The following is a 6,551-nucleotide window of genomic DNA, read 5'->3' on the forward strand; positions in this document are numbered from 1 at the left end:
TCCTTGTTCCCTTCCCCCCTCTTTCCACATGGACCACCAAGTGAGGCTGAGGTGAGCACTGCTACCATGAATTGTGTCTGACTCCATTATTTCTATCTCTTTTCTATCTCTCATGCTCTTGATGACTTTATTATAATATATCTCAACCATACAATTGTGCCTATTGAACCCCTGATTAGTGGGGGGGGGCTGGCACCCCCTCCAACCACACCTGACTATGGCTGTAAATTGCCCAATTTCCGTAGTCTTCGTGGAATAATATATCTCTTCTTATTTTGCTGTGATTTGGGGCTTAGAAAGGTTTGTTTTCCCATTGAAATTGCTGCGATTTTCTAGTTCCCATGTATGATGGTTTCAATAGCCACTGCCCTTTGATGACCAGTCTATCCCTAAAAACTTAACATGGTCCGCTGGTCCATGTACCATTTTTTTCCTCCTGTGTACCTTTTTTGGGTTGATTGTCCACCCCTGGGCCTATAGATGTTTTACCAAAAATTATAAATCTGTTAAGATGAAAATGGTTATTGTTGGTTAATAGAATATTCTCTATACAAAGGAATCATTTGGTAATTCAGGTGATTGTCCCGCTAGCATGATGTGTGCTATGGTTGGAATGTTCAAATCTGTGGTATCCTAGTAAATTTATATTGTAAGTTTTGTCATGTGAAAGAGGTAAATTCTTGTGACATCTCATCTATAGGTATTGCGAAAAATATGTCTGGTATGTCTATTATAGCGTAGTAATGTTCTCCCGAAGTTGCTCTAAGTTTAGAATTTTGAAGCATGTGGTAAATTACTTAGGTTTTTAGGAGAGTTTTCATTTACGTAATTTCAAATCACCGATAGTAAGACTATATTTCCCATTTGGCTTTTTTACCGTCCATACTGGTGAATGCAGAGCACCTTTGACTAATGCCTTCTATTTCCAATTGTTGGATTTTTTTTCATTTATGTCTACATGTCCTCCTTTCAGAGGATATTGTGCTATCCAGTGCGTTTTATAAGGTGTGGGTAGTACTATAGGTGTTGTTATAGCCTACTGTCCGTTCCCAGAAAGAAAACAACCCAGACCACTGACAAGTTCAAAAGAAAAAGTTTTATTACCTGCGCAGGGACTGTCAGCCCTCCTGAGAGGAGACTGAGCAGTGCCTTGTTCACTTTTCTGAAGGATTTTATACCTTTGCAATGTGCAGGTGTGCAAGCAAGCAAAGCACAGAAGCAGGATATTGCGGTTAGCCATTCTTAGTGAAACAATGGCTACTCTTAGTTGAACAATAATCGCTCTAGTTGTTCTTCCAAGCTCTTTGAACATACATTTCCTTCGGTACAATCCGTTGTGCTTGTCAGCACAGCCTGCCTCCCTAATATCAGCTAATTCATTTATAGTTCATAGCTAGTTCATTTATAGTTCATAATGGCTTCTGTCAGCTCAAAATGGCTTCACTCTTGTCAAGGCTGTTTAGAGCTACTACATTTCCTCCTGTTCCTAGCCAAGTTCAAATCATTGAATCTGCTGTCGCCAGCCGGGTGTATGGTGGGTTTAGCACTAAGAGTTTTATGGCTTGTACTTTCTGCGTAACGAATGCCACTAGCTTATTGATTATTATTGGTCCAAATGTGAGGCCTAACAGGAGGAGGACTAGGGGTCCGGCTAGGGCTGTTACTAGGGTAGTTATCCAGGTTGATCAATTAAATAGATTTTCAAACCAATTGGTTCCTGCATTTCTTTTCTTGTATCTTTCCTCTAATCTTGTCCTAACCAGGGCTAAACTATCTTTAATGATTCCTGAATGGTTTGCATAAAAACAAGTTTCTCCCAACCCCATGCACAGCCCTCCTTGTTTCAAAAAGAGCAAGTCAAGCCCTTGGCGGTTTTGCAACACAACTTCTGCAAGGGAATCTAAGGATCTTTTTTCTTTTTTAAATCAATTTATTGGGGCTCATAAAATTCATCACAATACATAGATCAATTGTGTAGAGCACATCTATACATTTGTTGCCCTCATCATTCCCAAAATTCGCTTGCCCCTTGGGTTTCCGGAGTCAGCTCATTTTCCTCCCCCCACTCCCTTCCTCTGCCCCCCTCCCCCATGCACCCTTGATAATTTATAAATTATTATTATGTCTTATATATCTTATATTACACTGCCCGGATCTTTCTAAATGGGAAATTAATTTTTTTAATCCTTGCAAATCCTAATCAATTTGCTGACTAAGAGTCTGATAGTTTAAGTTCCCATGTATTAAAGCAGCTGACCCTACTGCGGCTGACCCAGCAATCCCGAGCCCTGTTAGCCTCCGTTCCCCGTGGCCAGGGTCAGGGCCGTCCTCTCCTGTCCTGTGCCACCGGTGTGACTACACCCAGAACCAGGGCAGCTGGACAGAATTGCACACAAGTAGTTCCGATGATTTTGCACCTTTTTCTTTCCACAGTAAAATTCTCAAATGGCAGGAAGTAAGAGGATGCACAGAGTGAAGCTGAAAGGAAACCGTGGTGGCCCCTCCTCCAAGCCCCACCTGACACCCTCTAACATCCCTGTGTGGTCCCCCCGCCCCTCTGTGAGGGGAATAGCAGGGCTCAGTCACCCACACAGCTTTCAATACCACCACAAAGCGTTTGAGGGGGCTTCAGGCATTTATGGAAGTATGGTGGTCCCCACTAACTTTTCAAGGTCCTGCTTGGGTTCAGATACAGATTTTGTGCCTCAAATGCAGCGGTAGTTTATGACCTCGCCCCTTGTAGAGGACGCGGGACACCGTGTAGTCGCCAGTCATCGAGATCTCCACCTTTCCATGCTTGCTTAGATCTTTGTCCCCAGCGTCCTGTTGTCTTGGCTTTCTCGACGCCCTTGCAGTTCCCGGCCCTGTCTGTGTCTGTCACACTTGGCTCTGACGGTCAACTTGGACGCTCAGTTCAGTCAGTACTGCTTCCAGACGCGCTCTCAGGCCAGGCTGGAGCCGTGCACTGAGCTGGGGCATTGCCCTGGGATTGGGCCTCTGTGCCCTGGGCTTCGCACCTGGCCATTCCCTTCCTGAGGCCCTCAGGTAGCGACTGTCTTTCATCAGTGTTGTGAGAGGGGCCGGGAGGGTAGATTTCCGAGTCTTGGGTGTTCGGTGGGTGTCCCACTCTGCCCCCACGCTGAGGGGCAGTGTGTCGGGGGAAACTGCAGTTGGAAACCGTTTTCCCTCCGAAATCTGAAGCTTCCTGTGGTTGTGGAGCATTCGTCCTTTCGAGAAGTGGGGCCTCATTCTGATGCTCACTTCTGTGTGTAGCCTGTTTTCTCTCTGGGAGCTTTTATGGTTTTGATATTTTGGGGTTTATTTTGGATTTGAGAATTTCCATAGTGATGGCTTTGGCCCTAGATCTGATGAATTCATCTTACCCTTTAGGTTTTCAGTGTAAAGTACCTTGGTTTCCTTTAAACTCTGGGCATGTGGGGGTTACATTCTTTTGATGAAAGTCTTTGACAGTTTCTTCCATCCTGGTTCTCTGTCTTCTCTTCATAGCACGTGCTTGTTGGGTGTCGGAACTCTATGAACAAGCTCCCAAGTAGCCTATCTTCTTCCTGATTTTTTGGGTCTTTTTATAGTGTGTGCACTTTGGGGATATCTCTTAAATTCTTTCTCAACAGTCCTATTGAAGTTTTTATCGCGACACTTCTATTTTAAGTTCCAAGAGTTCTTTTGCAGTTGGTGAATTTTCCTCCTTCTCCGTCATGTCTTTCAGTAGGACAGCAAGTCACTGTGCCAAAAGGGACTGGTTGACGTTTAACCCTCAGATCAAGAGCTGGCATTGGTGTTGGCATAAACCAGGCTCCAGGAGGGGTTGGAGCGCCAGCAGAGATGCTTCCACAAACGGATGCAACCCTGGAAGGACTGACTGGTCTGTGCCAAGAAATGTGGAAAACAGCTACCTACCCATTTGGCCAACCACTGGAAGAGAGCTGTACATATGTCCGCTCCAAGAAGGGTATTCTAGTGGAATGTTCAAATTACTGAAGCACATTATTTTATTTATTTTTTTATTAGTTGCGATTTAGTACAGATGTGTATTTCATATCATTCCATATTTCAATCATGGCGAATAGAATTGCCACCACAGATAGTTGCAAAACAATCTTCCTACACTAACTCCTTGACATCATCTTTTTTTACCCCTGACCACCACTGTATCCCCATCCCCACGGACCCCTAGTTCTACTTGCTGTCCCTATAGGGTCATCAATCCTGGGTTTCATGGAAGAACATTATTAATAGCCCATGCAAATAACAGTATGCTGACTGTAATATAAAAAACAGTTGTAGTGGTACTGACAGGGAACTGCCTGACATTCAAGTTGGATTTATAAAAGGACACGAAACAAGGGATATCATTAATGATGTCAGATGGATCTTGGCTGCAGGCAAGGATATCAGAAAGATGTCTACCTGTTTTTTATTGACTAAACAAGGCATTTTTCTTTGTGGGTCATAATAGATCATGGATAACATGGCCAAGAATGGGAGTTCCAGAACATACAATTGTGTTCATTTGGAAACTGTACACAGACCACGAGGCGGTCAGTCTCACAGTCTACATTCACGTGGGTTACAGTCGGGAGGTGCTCGCCAAGGTGGTGTCCCTGCACGTATTCAGTCTGCATGTGGACAGAGCGTCTGAGCAGAGGGGCTCCGTGAGGGAGAACGCAGCGTCGGGACTAGAGGTGCCTCAGTGATCGCCTGCAGCGTGCAGGAGGCACAGCCACGGCTGCACGTTGAACGTGACGGGACATGGAGCGCCGACTGAAGGGGATAACGACTGCAGCCTCCACCCAGCATGGGCTGCCTCTCAAAGTCCTTCATAACTGGACACCTTTCAGCAGCACGATGAACAGAAAACAGGAAACTGGAGGATTTCAGTTTGCTGGTATCACAGTCCCCTCAAGAAAGCAGATGATGGATTTCATGGGCAAACCTGCTGCCAAGTACCTTTTAAAATCAAAGATGTTATTATTTTTCCAAAGATGTTATTTTGAGGACTGATGTGCACCTGACCCAATTCGTGGTATTTTTGATTGCTTTACATGAAGCTAGACAGTGAATACAGAAGAAAAGAGGAGAATTGATGCCTTTGGATCGTGGTATTGGCATGTCATACTGACTGCATGGCCTGTCAGAAGTTTGAACAGGAGGAAAAGGTACATCCAGGAAGCTCGTTGGAAGAGGGGATGGTGGTATTCCGTCTTATATACTCTGAGTGTCGCATCAGAAGGGGCCAGCTTCTGATGAAGGACGTTATGCCCGGTAAAGAAGAGGGTCATCCAAAAAGGAGAGTCCATCAACAAGATGGACTGAGTGACATATTGGCCGCTGCAGTGGGCTGAGACACAGCCCCAGTTGTGAGGAAGGCACAGGACTGGGCAGGGTTTCCGTCCGCTGTTTGGCAGTGATTTGACCAGTACCCCCTGCTTTTCCTTCATGCTTCCCTCTCTCAGGGCTCCTGTTAGCTTCCTAACGCTGCAGGCCTGGTGTCACGTCACTCCTGTTTGTCCCACTCCTGTTGCCCCCCTTTGCTGGTTTGGTTCATGGCCTTTTGTTGTTCTCCATCTCAGAGGGAGAAGTATAATACTGTGCTACCGTTGCTGAGACCGAGGTGGTCCGATGGGCACTTAAGCCTTATTTCCTGCACTGGAGAGGTCCCCACGGAAGAGAGAATGGGAGAAAGCAGATGTGCCCTCATAAGCCAGCCTGAGCAGGTGGCCTGGGTCAGGAGGTTCACAGAGGACAGTTAGCCTGTTGTTTGGTTGCTCGAACATAGGTGTTACTACTGTGTCATTCAGAGGCTTCTGCAGGCAGTGATCCTGGCTCAGTGTGGCCAGCCTCAATGTGGAGCCGCCGCCTCACATTCCCTGCTCCTTCCCTGTGTAATAGGTGAACCCTTTTCCCCCCAGGATTCACTGACATGTCCAGCGAGAACCCCCAGACCATTTGTCTGGAGGAAGGCCCAGGTACCAGTGGTGGACACGTGGAGCTACAGGCCGGCAGCTTCCTGGTGACACAGCCTGCATTGCCACCTCTGGAGTTCATCCTTCCCCAAAGGCAGTCTCATGGAATCCTATGATCAGAGTCCGTCCTTCCCAAAAGAGTGCCCCGAAAAACCCATGCTCAGAGTTTATTCTTCCCCAAAGATCGGTGTCCGTCCTTCTCCAAAGCTGGTGCCACAGAACCCAAAGTTCAGGGTTCCTTCTTCCTCAAAGGTAGTCCTGTAGAACCCCACTGTGGGAGGCCATCCTTCCCCAAAGTTAATCCTGCGGAACCCCGCGTCTGAGTTCATCCTTCCTCAAAGGTGGTCCTGTACAACCCCACAGTCGGGGATACCCTTTCCACCACGGAGCCTGGAAAGTAAAGGGGACAAAGGGCCAATAGGAGGGGTCCAGCCTTCTCTTCACCCCTCGGGGCACAAAGATTAGACATTTGTGAAAGTTACAACAATCATCCCAGGTTGCTTCTACAAAGAGTTTGGCTCTCTGGTAAACAGGAAAGGCACCCACAAACACCCGGCTTATGTTGGC

This window comes from Echinops telfairi, unplaced genomic scaffold (genome assembly GCF_000313985.2).
Source record: "Echinops telfairi isolate 266 unplaced genomic scaffold, ASM31398v2 ScPeMD7_2291;HRSCAF=2852, whole genome shotgun sequence".
Classification (NCBI taxonomy): Eukaryota; Metazoa; Chordata; class Mammalia; order Afrosoricida; family Tenrecidae; genus Echinops; species Echinops telfairi.